This window comes from Ranitomeya imitator, chromosome 7, assembly GCF_032444005.1.
Source record: "Ranitomeya imitator isolate aRanImi1 chromosome 7, aRanImi1.pri, whole genome shotgun sequence".
Classification (NCBI taxonomy): domain Eukaryota; kingdom Metazoa; phylum Chordata; class Amphibia; order Anura; family Dendrobatidae; genus Ranitomeya; species Ranitomeya imitator.
The window spans coordinates 39,673,925-39,694,422 of NC_091288.1; the positions used below are offsets into that span (position 1 = coordinate 39,673,925).

Consider the following 20,498-nt stretch of genomic DNA (forward strand, 5'->3'; position numbering starts at 1 on the left):
TACTTATCACTAAACCTAAAGTGCGCAGACTATAAGAGAGCGGCTAATATCATTCCTGGATTCCTAGAAGTGGTGATAAAGTAGCCGTCAGTAATATTGCAGGTCTTCCTGACAGTCATCCCCATTGATGAAAACTGCAATCGTCTCGAAATGACTGATAAGAGAGAACAGTAGAATGTTTCAGAGCAAGATGACATGAGAATATCTGGTCTGTCAGTTGTATCAAAATGTATAAGGAATCAGTGGCCCGAAGAGCTTGCAATCTAACGTGTGTGTGCACCATGGCGTATGGTGCAGCATTGTAGGACGGCTCAGCGTGGTCTTATCTCCTTAATGTGACATATAGCAAGGATCGCACTGTGGGGTAGGATAATCTATCTCACAACAGATTGTGCTATTACTGTCAGTAGGAGGCAAGATCTGCCTGGGACTCCTCAGCAATAACAGAGGTCAACTCCATGTCTCCTCCGATGCTGATGATCTGTAACGAAAAAGAAAGGATATCACTGGGGGGGATTCATCTTTATTCACCAGCCGTTGTCAGTGAAGGGTTAAAACGGAATGCCTCTTTCCAGCGTTCCATTATCACAGCGACAGCTAATTGTTTTCTCTCGTTTCTGCCATAATTAATTAGCGCTATCATGTAATGTGGGATGATGCTATTGTGAATGGAGAAGGGTGTCACCTCAGCGCCTAATAATATCTGGATGTTTGCTGCAGTCTTTTCACAGATGGTTGTGGGAATGTGGCCACCTATAATCTAGCAGGAAGCCATTATTGGGACCTGGGTTATCATAATCCGTGGGGCTGGGATAATTCTTCACTGTCACTTCTTTAGGAACTTTGAGAACTGTGGTCATTGCTGCCTAAAGGATCTGGCTCACAGACCCTTGGTTAAAATGTAAGTACACGGCAAGTTTTAAAGGGTTATTCCCCCCCAAAAATAAGTTACTGAATATTGGGGGTCTGACTGCTGGTTCCACCAGTAATTCAGAGAGCGAGACTTTGGACCCTCAGAACTATGTTCTGCAGACCTTGAATGGAGAGCTTCATCCCACAGCCCGTTAGACAATAAATGGATCATAGGTTGAACGTATGCAACTCTGTCCAATCTAGACTGGGCTTTGCATCATTCTTGGGATTCAGTGGTCTGACCCCCAGCCATCAATAATTTATCCAATGTCCCATAGATAGAGGATAACTTAATATCTTGGGAATAATCCTTTAAGTTCCTATTCATTAAAGTCCTGCTAACTTCATCCATGTTGGTAGATCAGTGGCTCCGATGATGTTGCGTCTGCACCTACCAGTCAAGACATGCAGGATGTGGCATGGGATATAATATATATATATATATTATATATACGTATAATGAGACTTAGGCTTTAAGCCTTCACCTTTGTGTTTCCTCTATAGATAAGGGTTCTCTCTGGGTTCTCCTCACCAAATAGTAAAGTTGATGGAACCAACCCTAGTGCCAAGGGCCCTAATAAAGCCAACTGAACTTTGGAGCTTTTTGGTCATCGTCCTCCTTTTCTTGAACTAATAAGCAGTTAAACAAATTTAATAATGACTTGATTAAAGAGCACGACTCCTGGAAATATCTTATTACATTTTTATATATCAGAACTAGAACATGTTTCAATTTGCCCATGCATATGACCGTTTGCCCAGGCATATGACCGTTTGCCCAGGCATATGACCGTTTGCCCATGCATATGACCGTTTGCCCAGGCATATGACCGTTTGCCCAGGCATATGACCGTTTGCCCAGGCATATGACCGTTTGCCCAGGCATATGACCGTTTGCCCAGGCATATGACCGTTTGCCCAGGCATATGACCGTTTGCCCAGGCATATGACCGTTTGCCCAGGCATATGACCTTCGGCTGAGCCTTCTACCTTCAGACTTCTAATTTGTATTTTGCCGTCTCTCTCCTTGAATGTCCCCTGATAGCAGAGGTTTGGATGACGATGTCTGATACTTTGTTCCAGTAAGGACACAGTGTTATAAGGTCATATAAATCGGACTGAGATCGGAATGATGTGTACGGACTGGCTGGCGGCTCTCCTGACCTGAGCGTGACAGCTGCGTAGAAATATTTAATGGTCTCGCTCGGGTCAGAGGAGTCACTGGCCGGTCAGTGCGCTCCGATCTCAGTCTGCTTTATTCTACTGTCTGACTGCGCTCTCAAGATGAGACGCTGCCAGAGATGTCTGACAGCGGACTATTCTGCTCTCCCTGTTCAGAACATACACACTTTAGGACGTGTGTGCATGGGCGTTGGGATCTGGATGGAAATATGTTCTCCTGGCAGCCCTCTTAGATATTAGGCCACCGTGAGACATAGGTTGTGATCGCTGCTTTATTCCACATCTACAGTAGCTTCTTAATGTCAGGAGATAGGAAATTATAAAACATCAGCATACGTAGCCACCATGATATTAAAAGTACTAAAATAGTAAATCTGGCTGGAAAACTTTGCAAAAATAAAGTGTGACATCATTTTATTTATTTTAACCCCTCTGTGACCTTAGACGTACTATCCCGTCGAGGTGCCCTGGGCTTATCTGACCCTGGACGGGATAGTACGTCATAGCGATCGGCAGCGCTCACGGGGGGAGCGCCGCCGATCGCGGCCGGGTGTCAGCTGCTTATCGCAGCTGACATCCGGCACTATGTGCCAGGAGCGGTCACGGACCGCCCCCGGCACATTAACCCCTGGCACACCGCGATCAAAGATGATCGCGATGTGCCGGCGGTGCAGGGAAGCACCGCGCAGGGAGGGGGCTCCCTGCGGGCTTCCCTGAGCCCCCCGCAGCAACGCGATGTGATCGCGTTGCTGCGAGGGTCTCCTCACCTCCCTCCCTGCTCGAGCCCCGGATCCAAGATGGCCGCGGATCCGGGTCCTGCAGGGAGGGAGGTGGCTTCACAGAGCCTGCTTAGAGCAGGCACTGTGAAGGCTGCAGCGCTGCATGTCAGATCAGTGATCTGACAGAGTGCTGTGCAAACTGTCAGATCACTGATCTGTGATGTCCCCCCCTGGGACAAAGTAAAAAAGTTAAAAAAAAAATTTCCAAATGTGTAAAAAAAATTAAAAAAAATATTCCAAAATAATGAAAAAAAAAAAAAAAATATTATTCCCATAAATACATTTCTTCATCTAAATAAAAAAAACAAACCAATAAAAGTACACATATTTAGTATCGCCGCGTCCGTAACGACCCGACCTATAAAACTGTCCCACTAGTTAACCCCTTCAGTAAACACCGTAAGAAAAAAAAAAAAAAAACGAGGCAAAAAACAACGCTTTATTATCATACCGCCGAACAAAAAGTGGAATAACACGCGATCAAAAGGACAGATATAAATAACCATGGTACCGCTGAAAGCGTCATATTGTCCCGCAAAAAAAGAGCCGCCATACAGCATCATCAGCAAAAAAATAAAAAAGTTATAGTCCTGAGAATAAAGTGATGCAAAAATAATTATTTTTTCTGTAAAATAGTTTTTATCGTATAAAAGCACCAAACCATAAAAAAATGATATAAATGAGGTATCGCTGTAATCGTACTGACCCGAAGAATAAAACTGATTTATCAATTTTACCAAACGCGGAACGGTATAAACGCCTCCCCCAATAGAAATTCATGAATAGCTGGCTTTTGGTCATTCTTCCTCACAAAAATCGGAATAAAAAGCGATAAAAAAATGTCACGTGCCCGAAAATGTTTTCAATAAAAACGTCAACTCGTCCCGCAAAAAACAAGACCTCACATGACTCTGTGGACCAAAATATGGAAAAATTATAGCTCTCAAAATGTGGTATTGCAAAAAATATTTTTTGCAATAAAAAGGGTCTTTCAGTGTGTGACGGCTGCCAATCATAAAAATCCGCTAAAAAACCCGCTATAAAAGTAAATCAAACCCCCCTTCATCACCCCCTTAGTTAGGGAAAAATAAAAAAAAATGTATTTATTTCCATTTTCCCATTAGGGCTAGGATTAGGGTTAGGGTTAGGGCTAGGGTTAGGGCTAGGGTTAGGGCTAGGGTTAGGGCTAGGGTTAGGGCTAGGGTTAGGGTTAGGGCTAGGGTTAGGGCTAGGGTTAGGGCTAGGGCTAGGGTTAGGGCTAGGGTTAGGGCTAGGGTTAGGGCTAGGGTTAGGGCTAGGGTTAGGGCTAGGGTTAGGGCTAGGGTTAGGGTTGGGGCTACAGTTAGGGTTGGGGCTAAAGTTAGGGTTAGGGTTTAGATTACATTTACAGTTGGGAATAGGGTTGGGATTAGGGTTAGTGGTGTGTCAGGGTTAGAGGTGTGGTTAGGGTTACCATTGGAATTAGGGTTAGGGGTGTGTTTAGATTAGGGTTTCAGTTATAATTGGGGGGTTTCCACTGTTTCGGCACATCAGGGGCTCTCCAAACACGACATGGCGTCCGATCTCAATTCCAGCCAATTCTGCGTTGAAAAAGTAAAACAATGCTCCTTCCCTTCCGAGCTCTCCTGTGTGCCCAAACAGGGGTTTACCCCAACATATGGGGTATCAGCGTACTCAGGACAAATTGGACAACAACTTTTGTGGACCAATTTCTCCTGTTACCCTTGGGAAAATACAAAACTGGGGGCTAAAAAATAATTTTTGTGGGAAAACAAAAAGATTTTTTATTTTCACGGCTCTGCGTTATAAACTGTAGTGAAACACTTGGGGGTTCAAAGTTCTCACAACACATCTAGATAAGTTCATTGAGGGGTCTAGTTTCCAATATGGGGTCACTTGTGGGGGGTTTCTACTGTTTAGGTACATTAGGGGCTCTGCAAACGCAATGTGACGCCTGCAGACCAATCCATCTAAGTCTGCATTCCAAATGATGCTCCTTCCCTTCCGAGCCCTCCCATGCGCCCAAACGGTGGTTCCCCCCCACATATCGGGTATCAGCGTACTCAGGACAAATTGGACAACAACATTTAGGGTCCAATTTCTCCTGCTAACCTTGGAAAAATACAAAACTGGGGGCTAAAATATAATTTTTGTGGAAAAAAAAATATTTTTTATTTGCATGGCTCTGCGTTATAAACTGTAGTGAAATACTTGGGGGTTCAAAGCTCTCACAACACATCAAGATGAGTTCCTTAGGGGGTCTACTTTCCAAATTGGTGTCACTTGTGGGGGGTTTCTACTGTTTAGGTACATTAGGGGCTCTGCAAACGCAATGTGACGCCTGCAGACCATTCCATCTAAGTCTGCATTCCAAATGGCGCTCCTTCCCTTCCGAACCCTCCCATGCGCCCAAACGGTGGTTCCCTCCCACATATGGGGTATCAGCGTACTCAGGACAAATTGGACAACAACTTTTGGGGTCCAATTTCTCCTGTTACCCTAGGGAAAATACAAAACTGGGGGCTAAAAAATAATTTTTGTGGGAAAAAAATTTTGTTTTATTTTTATGGCTCTGCATTATAAACTTCTGTGAAGCCCTTGGTGGGTCAAAGTGCTCACCACACATCCAGATAAGTTCCTTAGGGGGTCTACTTTCCAAAATGGTGTCACTTGTGGGGGGTTTCAATGTTTAGGCACATCAGTGGCTCTCCAAACGCAACATGGCGTCCCATCTCAATTCCTGTCAATTTTGCATTGAAAAGTCAAACGGCGCTCCTTCCCTTCCGAGCTCTCCCATGCGCCCAAACAGTGGTTTACTGCCACATATGGGGTATCAGCGTACTCGGGACAAATTGGACAACAACTTTTGAGGTCCAATTTCTTCTCTTACCCTTGGAAAAATAAAAAATTGGGGGCAAAAATATAATTTTTGTGAAAAAATATGATTTTTTATTTTTACGGTTCTGCATTATAAACTTCTGTGAAGCACTTGGTGGGTCAAAGTGCTCACCACACCTCTAGATAAGTTCCTTAGGGGGTCTACTTTCCAAAATGGTGTCACTTGTGGGGGGTTTCAATGTTTAGGCACATCAGTGGCTCTCCAAACGCAACATGGCGTCCCATCTCAATTTCTGTCAATTTTGCATTGAAAAGTCAAACTGCGCTCCTTCCCTTCCGAGCTCTCCCATGCGCCCAAACAGTGGTTTACTGCCACATATGGGGTATCAGCGTACTCAGGACAAATTGGACAACAACTTTTGAGGTCCAATTTCTTCTCTTACCCTTGGAAAAATAAAAAATTGGGGGCAAAAATATAATTTTTGTGAAAAAATATGATTTTTTATTTTTACGGTTCTGCATTATAAACTTCTGTGAAGCACTTGGTGGGTCAAAGTGCTCACCACACATCCAGATAAGTTCCTTAGGGGGTCTACTTTCCAAAATGGTGTCACTTGTGGGGGGTTTCAATGTTTAGGCACATCAGTGGCTCTCCAAACGCAACATGGCGTCCCATCTCAATTCCTGTCAATTTTGCATTGAAAAGTCAAATAGCGCTCCTTCCCTTCCGAGCTCTCCCATGCGCCCAAACAGTGGTTTACTGCCACATATGGGGTATCAGCGTACTCAGGACAAATTGGACAACAACTTTTTGGGTCCAATTTCTCCTGTTACCCTTGGTAAAATAAAACAAATTGGAGCTGAAGTAAATTTTTTGTGTAAAAAAGTTAAATGTTCATTTTTATTTAAACATTCCAAAAATTCCTATTAAACACCTGAAGGGTTAATAAACTTCTTGAATGTGGTTTTGAGCACCTTGAGGGGTGCAGTTTTTAGAATGGTGTCACACTTGGGCATTTTCTATCATATAGACCCCTCAAAATGACTTCAAATGAGACGTGGTCCCTAAAAAAAAATGGTGTTGTAAAAATGAGAAATTGCTGGTCAACTTTTAACCCTTATAACTCCCTAACAAAAAAAAAAATTGGTTCCAAAATTATGCTGATGTAAAGGAGACATGTGGGAAATGTTACTTATTAAGTATTTTGTGTGACATATCTCTGTGATTTAATTGCATAAAAATTCAAAGTTTGAAAATTGCGAAATTTTCAAAATTTTCGCCAAATTTCCGTTTTTTTCACAAATAAACGCAGGTACTATCAAAGAAATTTTACCACTATCATGAAGTACAATATGTCACGAGAAAACAATGTCAGAATCACCAGGATCCGTTGAAGCGTTTCGGAGTTATAACCTCATAAAGGGACAGTGGTCAGAATTGTAAAAATTGGCCTGGTCATTAACGTGCAAACCACCCTTGGGGGTAAAGGGGTTAATCACTTACAGGTCCTTCTCAAAAAATTAGCATATAGTGTTAAATTTCATTATTTACCATAATGTAATGATTACAATTAAACTTTCATATATTATAGATTCATTATCCACCAACTGAAATTTGTCAGGTCTTTTATTGTTTTAATACTGATGATTTTGGCATACAACTCCTGATAACCCAAAAAACCTGTCTCAATAAATTAGCATATCAAGAAAAGGTTCTCTAAACGACCTATTACCCTAATCTTCTGAATCAACTAATTAACTCTAAACACATGCAAAAGATACCTGAGGCTTTTATAAACTCCCTGCCTGGTTCATTACTCAAAACCCCCATCATGGGTAAGACTAGCGACCTGACAGATGTCAAGAAGGCCATCATTGACACCCTCAAGCAAGAGGGTAATACCCAGAAAGAAATTTCTCAACAAATAGGCTGTTCCCAGAGTGCTGTATCAAGGCACCTCAATGGTAAGTCTGTTGGAAGGAAACAATGTGGCAGAAAACGCTGTACAACGAGAAGAGGAGACCGGACCCTGAGGAAGATTGTGGAGAAGGACCGATTCCAGACCTTGGGGAACCTGAGGAAGCAGTGGACTGAGTCTGGTGTGGAAACATCTAGAGCCACCGTGCACAGGCGTGTGCAGGAAATGGGCTACAGGTGCCGCATTCCCCAGGTAAAGCCACTTTTGAGCTACAGAGAAGCAGCACTGGACTGTTGCTAAGTGGTCCCAAGTACTTTTTTCTGATGAAAGCAAATTTTGCATGTCATTCGGAAATCAAGGTGCCAGAGTCTGGAGGAAGACTGGGGAGAAGGAAATGCCAAAATGCCTGAAGTCCAGTGTCAAGTACCCACAGTCAGTGATGGTGTGGGGTGCCATGTCAGCTGCTGGTGTTGGTCCACTGTGTTTCATCAAGGGCAGGGTCAATGCAGCTAGCTATCAGGAGATTTTGGAGCACTTCATGCTTCCATCGGCTGAAATGCTTTATGGAGATGAAGATTTCATTTTTCAGCACGACCTGGCACCTGCTCACAGTGCCAAAACCACTGGTAAATGGTTTACTGACCATGGTATTACTGTGCTCAATTGGCCTGCCAACTCTCCTGACCTGAACCCCATAGAGAATCTGTGGGATATTGTGAAGAGAAAGTTGAGAGATGCAAGACCCAACACTCTGGATGAGCTTAAGGCCGCTATTGAAGCATCCTGGGCCTCCATAACATCTCAGCAGTGTCACAGGCTGATTGCCTCCATGCCACGCCGCATTGAAGCAGTCATTTCTGCCAAAGGATTCCCGACCAAGTATTGAGTGCATAACTGAACATTATTATTTGTTGGTTTTTTTGTTTGTTATTAAAAAACACTTTTATTTGATTGGATGGGTGAAATATGCTAATTTATTGAGACAGGTTTTTTGGGTTATCAGGAGTTGTATGCCAAAATCATCAGTATTAAAACAATAAAAGACCTGACAAATTTCAGTTGGTGGATAATGAATCTATAATATATGAAAGTTTAATTGTAATCATTACATTATGGTAAATAATGAAATTTAACACTATATGCTAATTTTTTGAGAAGGACCTGTATGTAGCGCCATTAATTCCGCAGCGCTTTACAAACATTATCATCACTGTCCCCGGTGGGTCTCACAATCTACATTCCCTATCAGTATGTCTTTGGAATGTGTGAGGAAAGCGGAGAGCCCAAAGGAAACCCACGGAAACATTGGAACATACAAACTCCTTGCAGTTGTTGTCCTTGGTGGAATTTGAACCCAGAACCCCAGTGCTGCAAAGTGACGGTGCTAACCACTGAGCCACCGTGCTAACCACTGAGCCACTATACTAACCACTGAGCCGCCGTGCTGCACATCATTAATTGGTATGTGGTGGGTGCATGTATAGCTTTTGCACAGGGGATGGATAACGTCAAGTTTTTGGAACATACAAGTGTGCATGTGATCTGCTAAACAATCCAAATAGCGTGCAACGTTCCAGTTCTGCTCATTGCAGCGCACGCACAGATGGCACAGTCTACAGCACTTTCTTCTCTGTGGCAATAAATACAGTATCTAATAATCTGCACCGAAACCCTATTACTTGCTTAATAACCATGATTGCTTCCGACACCTTCCCCGCATTTGCATCCTGTTCTTGTGATCATCAGGCCGGGGCATTCACTTGCAATAACGCTTGTCTTTTATGGAAAATATTAATTGATGGCTTTTCCTATTTAGCGACTAAAAGCAGTTTCAGAAGCACAAAGCTGCTCTCCGGGGTACGGCAGACGGCTGCAATCATTCATCCTGCTGCTGCTTTGCATGCTCGGCTTTATAATTCATGTAATGTTCAGGTACTTGCACTATCGAGTGACTGATGGTTATGATAAGATTGGTGTACTTATATGTATGGAAGCAGACAGACTGCTGCAGCGCCCCATGGGGCTACTAGTCCATTTGGTGGCTCTTCTTTGTAGATTTTTTTATATTCAGATGACATTTATGAACTGTGCGACATGCACAAGTACAACAGCTCCATGGCAATGGAAATGTATGCAGGAAATGTTCAGGACTATGTACACTGCTCAAAAAAATAAAGGGAACACTAAAATGCCACATCCTAGATATGTCTGAAAGAAATATTTCAGTTGCAGATATGCTCAATCGGATTCAGGTCTGGGGAACGGGCGGGCCAGTCCATAGCTTCAATGTCTTCATCTTGCAGGAACTGTTGACACACTCCAGCCACATGACGTCTGGCATTGTCCTTCATTAAGAGGAACCTAGGGTCAACCGCACCAGCATGTGGTCTCACAAGGGGTCTGAGGATCTCATCTCAGTACCTAATGGCAGTCAGGCTACCTCTGGCGAGCACATGGAGGGCTGTGCGGCCCTCCAAAGAAATGCCACCCCACACCATTACTGACCCGCTGCCAAACCGGTCACGCTGAAGGAGGTTGCAGGCAGCAGAGCGCTCTCCACAGCATCTCCAGACTCTGACACATCTGTCACATGTGCTCAGTGTGAACCTGCTTTCATCTGTGAAGAGCACAGGGCGCCAGTGGCGAATTTGCCAATCCTGGTTCTCTGTGGTAAATGCCAAGCTTCCTGCACAGTGTTGGGCTGTGATTACAACCCCCATCTGTGGACGTCGGGCACTCAGACCATCCTCACGGACTCGGTTTCTAATCGTTTGTGCAGACACATGCACATTTGTGGCCTGCTAGAGGTCATTTTGCATCTGGCAGTGCTCCTCCTGTTCCTACTTGCACAAAGGCGGAGGTAGCGGTCTTGCTGCTTGGTTGTTGCTTCCTATGGCCCCCTCCACATCTCCTGGTGTACTGGCCTGTCTCCTGGTAGCGCCTCCAGCCTCTGGACACTACGCTGACAGACACAGCAAACCTTCTTGCCACAGCTCGCATTGATGTGCCATCCTGGATGAGCTGCACTACCTGAGCCACTTGTGTGGGTTGTAGAGTCCGTCTTATTCTACCACGAGTGTGAAAGCACAACCAACATTCAAAAGTGACCAAAACATCAGCCAGAAAGCATTGGTACTGAGATGTGGTCTGTGGTCCCCACCTGCAGAACCACTCCTTTATTGAGGGTGTCTTGATAATTGCCAATAATTTCCATCTGTTGTTTTTTCCATTTGCACAACAGCATGTGAAATTGATTGTCAGTCAGTGTTGCTTCCTAAGTGGACAGTTTGATTTCACAGAAGTTTGATTTATTTGGAGTTAGATTCTGCTGTTTAAGTGTTCACTTTATTATTTTTGAGCAGTGTATTTATTTAGGGCTGCACTGAGATGGATGGGCCACAGAGTAGACAAAATAGGGGTCTCCCTCCTTGGCCATGCTGTGTGTTTTCCCTCTGTCCTTCAGATATATAAGATCTTTTAGATTAGGTGTAGCTGGCTCATTTCTGTTTATTACAGGAGACAATGACTGAAGGTGACTTTGGATACAGAATGAAACGTTCACAAGTTGTGATGTCAAATACGTCAGAAAGCACAAAAGATCCTTGTTACGGGAATGTGCTGGAATCGCAACTATTAAGTTTTCAGAATCTGTTTTATTTGGTTTAAATAAATAAACCTGAGCCTCAATATTGGATCAGAATAGGATATTCTATGAGATTTTTTTTGGTCTAAAGAATGTCCAATATTCAGTGGTTACTAATATTTATATAGCAATTATACAGAGATCCCAATTTCCTGTAATGCAGCCACCACTAGAAGGAACTTAAAGGGAATCTGTCACCATGCTTTTTCTATGTAATCTGAGAGAACCATGAAGTAGGGGCAGAAACTCTGATTCCAATGATGTGTCACTTACTGGGCTGTGTTGTTTTTTTCAATATAATCTGTGTTTTATCAGCAGGAGATTATCGCTACAGGACAAGCTGCCTCATGCCTCCTGGTCCAACAAAGCCCACCACCTCTAATTAGCACATTTCTGTCAATATACAGTGTGCACAGAAATCTGACAATCCATGGTATGGGCGGGGTTATAAAGAGCTCAGCATTCCGAGTTATGTTAGATGCGCATCAGAAAAAATGTTAATTTATCATAACTGCTGCACCTAGTAAACTAAGTCGTACATCACTGGAATCAGGGTCCTTGTCTTTACATTGTGCTGCTCTCAGATTACATAGCAAAAACTGCTGACAGATTCCCTTTAATAGATTACTGCAAAAATATAGTTTGATCTCAGTAAGAAATCAGTATTCAGTGAGCGATCCCCTGGTGGTTGTGTAGGGAGCAAGAATTCTATTACTGTAGGAACTATCCATGGGAGAGATGGAAAATGTATAATCAACTGTGTCTGAGTACTACGACCCCCAGCAATTACAAAAATTGGGGTTGTGTGTCCCTCGCATGAATAAAGTGCTAGTGCACATGTGTGACAACCACTAGATTCACTTTCTATATGCTCTTTTATTATGTAATTATTCTAGGTAGAACTCATGAAAGATGAAAACATTTCGCTATGAGATGTTGTGTGTCCCCTGGGAGCAGGTGATGATATAGGTCCTGTGCTAATAATACCATTCTGCATCACAAGAGGTGCTGTAGCTTCTAACAGTATAATATGCCATGACCTGGCTAACATTAATGGACTGGTGAGCAGATTTGTGGCAGAACTGCAAGTGCTAATGACGTTCTGATGCCTGACGAGTCAGATTTGCCCCAAGTCATAAAGCTTTCAGCTTCTAATAAGCAGTGTAGAAAAAGAATGAACTAGATAGAAGAGTTTTGCTAATGACAGGCTGCCTGTGGCTATTGTTAGATTTTACATCGGGTTTGGCCATTGATTAATAAGCGTGAACAGAATCTGGCTTGCTTAGGTTGCACACACAATTAACGAGTGCTATTAATATGCATAAGGGGCTGCAGATGATGCATTATTATTCTGATGAGATCAGACTGATGCATGGATTGTGAAACACGTGGAAATGGCAGAGACATGATAGACTCAGATTCTGCAAGGCAGAACTCATTTACAGTTGGGATCAAAGTTATGCAGTCCCCAATGCAAATTTAGTTTATCCATAAGTTGTAGAAATGTTCTGCTGTTTGTAATAAACCAATAAAATAAGAACAAAGTAGCAGTTGTCTTGCTTATCCTTTGGTCGCAACTCTTGTTTAGTGGCTCCTTCCCACTCTCTAACGCTCGAGGGCAGCCTAACTCGCCCTGCTCCCCGGATTACTTCTGATGGTGAAGATGCCGGAGCCACATACCTTGCCTTAACTTCTGAATCTGCCCTCAGTCTGCATCCTTCCCCTCCCAGGGAAGATGGGAGTAGTAATATATTGTAGTATACTAAACCAGACTAACAAGGTAGTACAAACAGGGGTAATGAAAAAATACCAAACATACAAATATACTCACACATGTAACAGGAAGTGGAGGATGGGTTTAAACCAAAGTAGGAGAAGAAAGGGAATTATCACACACCCAAAACCTAGCATCAGTCACAATTAAATCCACCAAACACCTCCTATAATAACCACCAAGAACCTGAAGCCATGCAGCAAAAGCCAACTCTGACAATGAGTGCTAGCCAGGGCCCAGATTATATAAGAGATGGGAGTGGCTGACAGTGCACAGCTGAGAGCCTTAGTGCCAGGAGCACTCAACTGACCAGATTAGACACTGCCAAAAGAAATTTACAATGTTTATTAAAAAAGTGAAGTGCCTCTAATAAGTGTAGGAGTAGGAGAAATCAGACGCTGTGGTCTTCTGGCTTCTCTGTGTCATGGTAAACACATCCGTGACACCTTTCTTCAGGAGCACATCGCTCCCTCGCCCACGGCTACTTACATTTGCTCCCATAGACAGTTTAGGCTGGTGACATGGTGACCAAGCGGAGGCTACTTTACTTCCACAGCATGGGGAAGCACAGTGATACTCAGTCCAGAAATCTGGCTAGTTTTATATTAGCATGAGCATTAGCATGAGCAGACCCAAATTCATAGAGAATGCAAAAATCGTATTCTCGTTGCCTTAAGTTACCGTCCACTCAGACCCAGGTGAAAACAGTGCACTATAAAAATAAATATCCATCCATTCTTGAGAAAATAAATTATTTTTAATAAAGATTAAAGGGGTTGTCCACTACTATGGCAGCCACTTATCATTCCCCATGTTTGGTCCCATTAAAATAAAACACTTATGCTCACCTCCTGTGCCGGCGCCATTCCAGCAGTGTCGGCACTCACGTTCCGGGGTTCATGTGAGGTTGTTACATCATGTAAGCTCTGTGCCCAGTCAGCACTGGAGTCGCTGTCCCCACCTTTGGACATATGGGTAATCAAGAGGATGCGAGAGCTCCGGCTATGTGCTCACCTCCTCTTGATTACCTATACGTTCTAAGGCTGAGACAGCTACGTCAGCACTGATGGGGCGCAGGGCTTACATTTTTAGATTTTTAGGTATTTTATTGCTATAAAAAATATCTTTTGTCATGGCGTAAAAATTAAGACATTGTTTCCATGATTACTTATTAACACATTTATCATTTTTAGTAAAAATGTGAATTATTGGGGGAATTGGCAATTGTGAATACACTCTGGTTGGCCCTCGCGCAGGATTGGCTATGTGTACAGGATTAGGCGCAAAAGGCAAAAAAAAAATCTGTGAGTTTCATGATTTCATGATTAAAATTGTATTCATCATAATCCTTCTTTTGGGTAAAGATTATATTTTTTTAGCATTGTCTAGTGTGAATTTTTGAGCTACGCCGCTATAGAGAATTGGGCAACAAAAAGGTGGATTATAGAATTTCATAATGGATGTGCTGTATATGATTTACAGGTGCTTCTCGCAAAATTAGAATATCATCAAAAAGTTAATTTATTTCAGTAAATCTCATTATCTCAGTAAATTAGAATACTTTATAACACCAGCTTGAAAAAATATTTTAAAATCAGAAATGTTGGCCTACTGAAATGTATGTTCAGTAAATGCACTCAATACTTGGTCACGGCTCCTTTTGCATCAATTACTGCATCAATGCGGCGTGACATGGAGGCGATCAGCCTGTGGCACTGCTGAGGGGTTATGGAAGCCCAGGTTGCTTTGATAGCAGCCTTCATCTCGTCTGCATTGTTGGGTCTGGTGTCTCTCATCTTCCTCTTGACAATTCCCTATAGATTCTCTATGGGGTTAAGGTCAGGTGAGTTTGCTGGCCAATCAAGCCCAGTGATACTGTTGTTTGTAAACCAGGTATTGGTACTTTTGGCAGTGTGGACAGGTGCTAAGTACTGCTGGTGAATTACATTTCCATCCCAAAAAGCTTTTCGGCAGAGGGAAGCATGAAGTTCTCTAAAATTTCCTGGTAGACGGCTGCGCTGACTTTGGTCTTGATAAAACACAGTGGACCTACACCAGCAGATGACATGGCTCCCCAAACCATCACTGATTGTGGAAACTTCACACTAGACCTCCAGCAGCTTGGATTGTGGCCTCTCCACTCTTCCTCCAGACTATGAGACCTTGATTTGCAAATAAAACACAAAATTTACTTTCCTTGTAAAGTGTGTCAATTAGTGATGAGCGAATATACTCGTTGCTCGGGTTTTCCCGAGCATGCTCGGGTGACCTCCAAGTATTTGTTAGTGTTTGGAGATAAAGTTTTCATCACGGCAGCTGAATGATTTACAGCAATTAGCCAGGCTGAGTACATGTGGGGGTTGCCTGTTTGCTAGGGAATCCTCACATGTAATCAAGCTGGCTAATAGCTTTAAATCATTCAGCTGAGGGGATGAAAACATAAAGGGCCACTGTCACCCCCCTCCAGCCGTTATAAACTAAAAGAGCCACCTTGTGCAACAGTAATGCTGCATTCTAACAAGGTGGCTCTTTTAGTTTTGTGTTCATGTATTACTAAAATAAAGCGCTTTGAAACTTTTCAAAAATACCTATCTTTGTCCATGGAGGCGGGTCTGAAGCCTCCTCTGTGAAGCGCCCAACTGCCGTCACTCATATCTTCTGGGGTGATGGTCGCCGCCCCCTGCGCGCTGTTCTTCTTAAATCCGGCGCCTGCGCTGTGCGTGCCTGCCTGGGGCAGGCGCAGTGTTCATTGGCCGTCATAGCTCAGATGCCCGGTTCCTGATGCGCCTGTGCGGGCAGTGCGGCCACCCTGTTACTGAATCCCCGCCCCGCACTGTGTTATGCATTATGCTATGACAGCCAATGAACACTGCGCCTGCCCCAGGCAGGCACGCACAGCGCAGGTGCCGGATTTCAGAAGAAAACAGAGCGCAGGGGGCGGCGACCATCGCCCCAGAAGAGATGAGTGACGACAGTTGGGCACTTCACAGAGGAGGCTTCAGACCCGCCTCCATGGACAAAGACAGGTATTTTTTAAAAGTTTCAAAGCGCTTTATTTTAGTAATACATGAACACAAAACTAAAAGAGCCACCTTGTTAGAATGCAGCATTACTGCTGCACAAGGTGGCTCTTTTAGTTTATAACGGCTGGAGGGGGGTGACAGTGGCCCTTTAATCTCCGAACACTAACAAATACTCGGAGATCACCAGAGCTGCTCTGGAAAACCTGAGCAATGAGTACACTCGCTCATCACTAGTGTCAGTGACTGCCTTCTGGACATCTGCCAAGTCAGCAGTCATCCCCATGATTGTGAAGCCTACTGAATCAGACTAAGGGACCTTTTTAAATGCTTAGGAAGCCTTTGATGGTGTTTTTTGTTAATTATTCAAATTTACTGAGATAATGACTTTTGGGTTTTCATTGGCTGTAAGCCATAATCATCAACATTAACAGAAATAAACACATGAAATAGATCCCTCTGTTTGTAATGACTCTGTATAATATATGGGTTTCACTTTTTGTATTGAAGAACTGAAATAAATTAACTTTTTGATGATATTCTAATTTTGTGAGAAGCACTTGAACATTTGGAACGTCACTGATTCGTCACAACAAGCCAAGATGTTACTGACACCTCCAAGTTTTATTGACATTAGCGCACTGCCGCCTTGGATCTTACAATCTAGATTCCCTCCCTGTCAGTATGACTTTGGAGTGTGGAAGGAAACTAGAGAACCCGGAGAAAACCCGCGAAGAACATGCAATCACGTTGCAGATGTTGTCCTTAGCGGGATTTGAACCACTGAGCCACCGTGCTCCCCAAATTCAATATTGTTAGTCACTGCTGGCACACTACCCTAAACGTAAAAAAAACTGAAATGCTCCTCCTTCCCTCCTGTCAGCCCTGAAGCTGATGAAAATGGACTCCTTAATGGGACTGAGCTGACTGGACTGGTCATCTGCTTTGTTGTCTTCTTCTTTATACGAGGAGGTCATGGAGCCAATGAAGATGCTTTGTCCCTGTGTTCTAGTACAATCTGTTTTTAAGTGTTTCCTCCCTCACTCAAGAACCCCTTTCACCCACCAATGTTGTGCTCGTCTCGACGATCGTCAGATCTAACATTCTGAGACTTCTTTCTGTGAGGCTACATCAAGAGTTCACTAATAATATCCACCACAGGATCTGAACGACCCGAGACAATGCATCTCTGAAAAGGTGGAGTCCATACCTGAGGATTTGCTGGCACGTTTCTGCCCAGAAATGGACAACCGCCTTGACATGTGCTGTGTCACCAAAGACATCACTTTCACATTTGTAATGAATGCATAATACTTTCCTAGTGTCTCTTCATGTTAACAAATTGGTGCTATGTTGTCCTGGTTATGAATACTGAGCCTATAATTTTGCATCATCCTTTTTGAATCAACCTCACCTCTTGGGCCCCTTGCGCGGCTGCACATGTTGCACGAATTGTATGTCCTCCCTAGATTTTTATATGTCTACAGTATATATTTTTCTTCTGGTTACTCCTGGATTTTTCCTATAATTGTTTAGTCCAAAAATGTGATAAATATTTGTTTGTCTACAGCTATATTATTTGTATGGTGAATGTTATGGCAAGATTCAGTAAGCTAGGCTGAGCTATGCAAATAATGTAGAGCAACATAGAACGTTACGCTAATAGTGTAGAGTGATGCCGGTCAAATTAATAAATGATACAAGTGTATTGTTTTTAAGAAGGTGACAGAATCAATATCTGTTGTGACAGTTAAACTAATTAAAAGAATTAAGAATACAGTGTACACCAGTGGTTTGGTATAAAAATATATCTCTTATTTACAATATTTACAATATATACAAAAATATAAATAAAAAAATATATTTATAAATAAAAAATATGAAAATAAAATATATAAATTACAAAAAATAATAACTATATATAAACATAGCTACATGTATAATCGATGACTATAAATAAATGTAAAGAATGATGAAAATATAAATATTTTCAATATTTACAATATGTACAATATATGCAACATATAAAAAAATGTAGAAAAATAAATATTTATAAATAAAAAAGTTATAAAATAAAATATACAATTATGACAAAACCAATATTGACTATATATCAAAATAACTATATGATACAATTTAAATATATATAACTAGAAATACATGTAAAGAATTATAAAAATATAAATATTTAAAATATTTACAATATGTAGAATAGATATAGAAAATATGTATTTAAAAATATACAAGATATAAAGAAAAGTAAAAAAATAAATATTTATAAATGAAAAAAATATAAAAATCAAATATATAAATATAAGTGATAAAACAAATATAGTTATTTTGATATATAGTTAATATCTATAATATAATTTAAACATATAACTATAAATAAATGTAAAGAATGATACAAATATGAATATGTACATTTACAAAAAATGTGCGGTCGCAGGTGGTGCGTGGTGGCAGTTGATGGAATCTGTTGGCGGCTAAATCATTTATGGTTGGTTTCTGGAAGCTGGTGATAGATGATGGTGGCTAGTGGCGGCTTTTCATACTTAGTTGATGGTTTGTAGTAATTGACATTAGTTGTGAAGGCAGGTGGATGTTGGTTCTGGCTGGTCGTTGTTTCTGACTGTGGATGGTAGAAGGTCTTAGTGGCTTGTGATGATTGGTAGTTGGTCATGGTGGCTGTTAAGATTTGATGGCAGCTGGTGGTAGATGATGGTAGCTGGTGGCGGCTTTTCATACTTAGTTGATGGTTTGTAGTAATTGACATTAGTTGTGAAGGCAGGTGGATGTTGGTTTTGGCTGGTCATTGTTTCTGTCTGTGGATGGTAGAAGGTCTTAGTGGCTTGTGATGATTGGTAGTCGGTCATGGTGGCTGGTAAGATTTGATGGCAGCTGGTGGTAGATGATGGTAGCTGGTGGCGGCTTTTCATACTTAGTTGACAGTTTCTAGCAGTTGGTATTAGTTGTTAAGGCAGGTGGATATTGGTGCTGGCTGGTCGTTGCTGTTGACTGTAGTTGGCAGAAGGTCTTAGTGGTTGGTGATGATTGGTAGTCAGTCATGGTAGCTGGTAAGGTTTAAAGGCAGCTGATGGTAGATGATGGTAGCTGGGGCAGCTTTTCATACTTAGCTTATGGTGTCTAGTAGTTGGTATTAGTTGTTAAGGCAGGTGGACATTGGTGCTGGCTGGTCGTTGTTGCTGACTGTGGTTGGCAGAAGGTCTTAGTTGGTGAAGTTTAATAGTTGCTCATGGTGGCTGGTAAAGTGTGATGGCAGCTGGTGGTAGATGATGGTAGCTGGGGCAGCTTTTCATACTTAGCTTATGGTGTCTAGTAGTTGGTATTAGTTGTTAAGGCAGGTGGACATTGGTGCTGGCTGGTCGTTGTTGTTGACTGTGGTTGGCAGAAGGTCTTAGTTGGTGAAGTTTAATAGTTGCTCATGGTGGCTGGTAAAGTTTGATGGCAGCTGGTGGTAGATGATGGTAGCTGGTGGTAGCTTTTCATACTTAGTTGATGGTTTCTAATAGCTGGTATTAGTTGAGAATGCAGGTGGATATTGGTGCTGGCTGGTCGTTGTTGTTGACTGTGGTTGGCAGAAGGTCTGATTAATAGCTGGTCATGGTGGCTTGTAAGCTTTGATGGCAGCTGGTGGTAGTGCTTGGTTTCTTCTGATCTTGATGACTTATTTATATTTTTTATTAGAAATACACAAATTTTAACAAAAATAACTCCTGCAAAATATTAACTATATAAAAATAAATACAAGTATAACATAATAAATATATAACTATAGATAAATATAAAAAATGCTAAATATATAAATTATAAAAGATAGTCTCGTCGCACTGATGCATGGTAGGAGTAGCAACTGGTGGTGGTGCTTAGTTTCATCTTATCCTGGAGGGAATGGGGGTGGATGACTGGTGAAGGCTTATGACATTTACCCCATATGATATCTTTTGGGGTTGTCACCACCTGGAAAAAAGCATTTAAGAAAAATTAGCAAAAACTTAATTCACACCAAATATATACAACTCTGGCAAAAATTAAGAGACCACAACATGAAAACCCTGTCATGGGCAGCCCAATCTCCAGAACTGAACCCCATTGAAAACCTCTAGAATGTAATCAAGAGGATGATGGATGGTCACAAGCCATCAAACAAAGAACTGCTTACATTTTTGCACCAGAAGCAGTGTGAAAGACTGGTGGAAAGCATGCCAAGACGCATGAAAGCGGTGATTAAAAATCATGGTTATTCCACAAAATATTGATTTCTGAACTCATCCTTCTGAGTTAAAACATTAGTATTGTTGTTTCTAAATGATTATGAACTTGTTTTCTTTGCATTATTTGAGGTCTGAAAGCACTGTTTTTTTTTCTTATTTTGACAATTTTTCTTTGTCAGGAAAAAAATACAAAATG

At 42.0% G+C, this 20,498-nt stretch overlaps 1 protein-coding gene across 2 annotated transcripts in view; it reads left to right on the forward strand.

Annotated features, from left to right (window-relative positions):
• The window catches only part of CERS6 (ceramide synthase 6), a 228,465-nt gene that overhangs the window by 617 nt on the left and 207,350 nt on the right, over nt 1–20,498 (forward strand). The window lies entirely within an intron of this gene.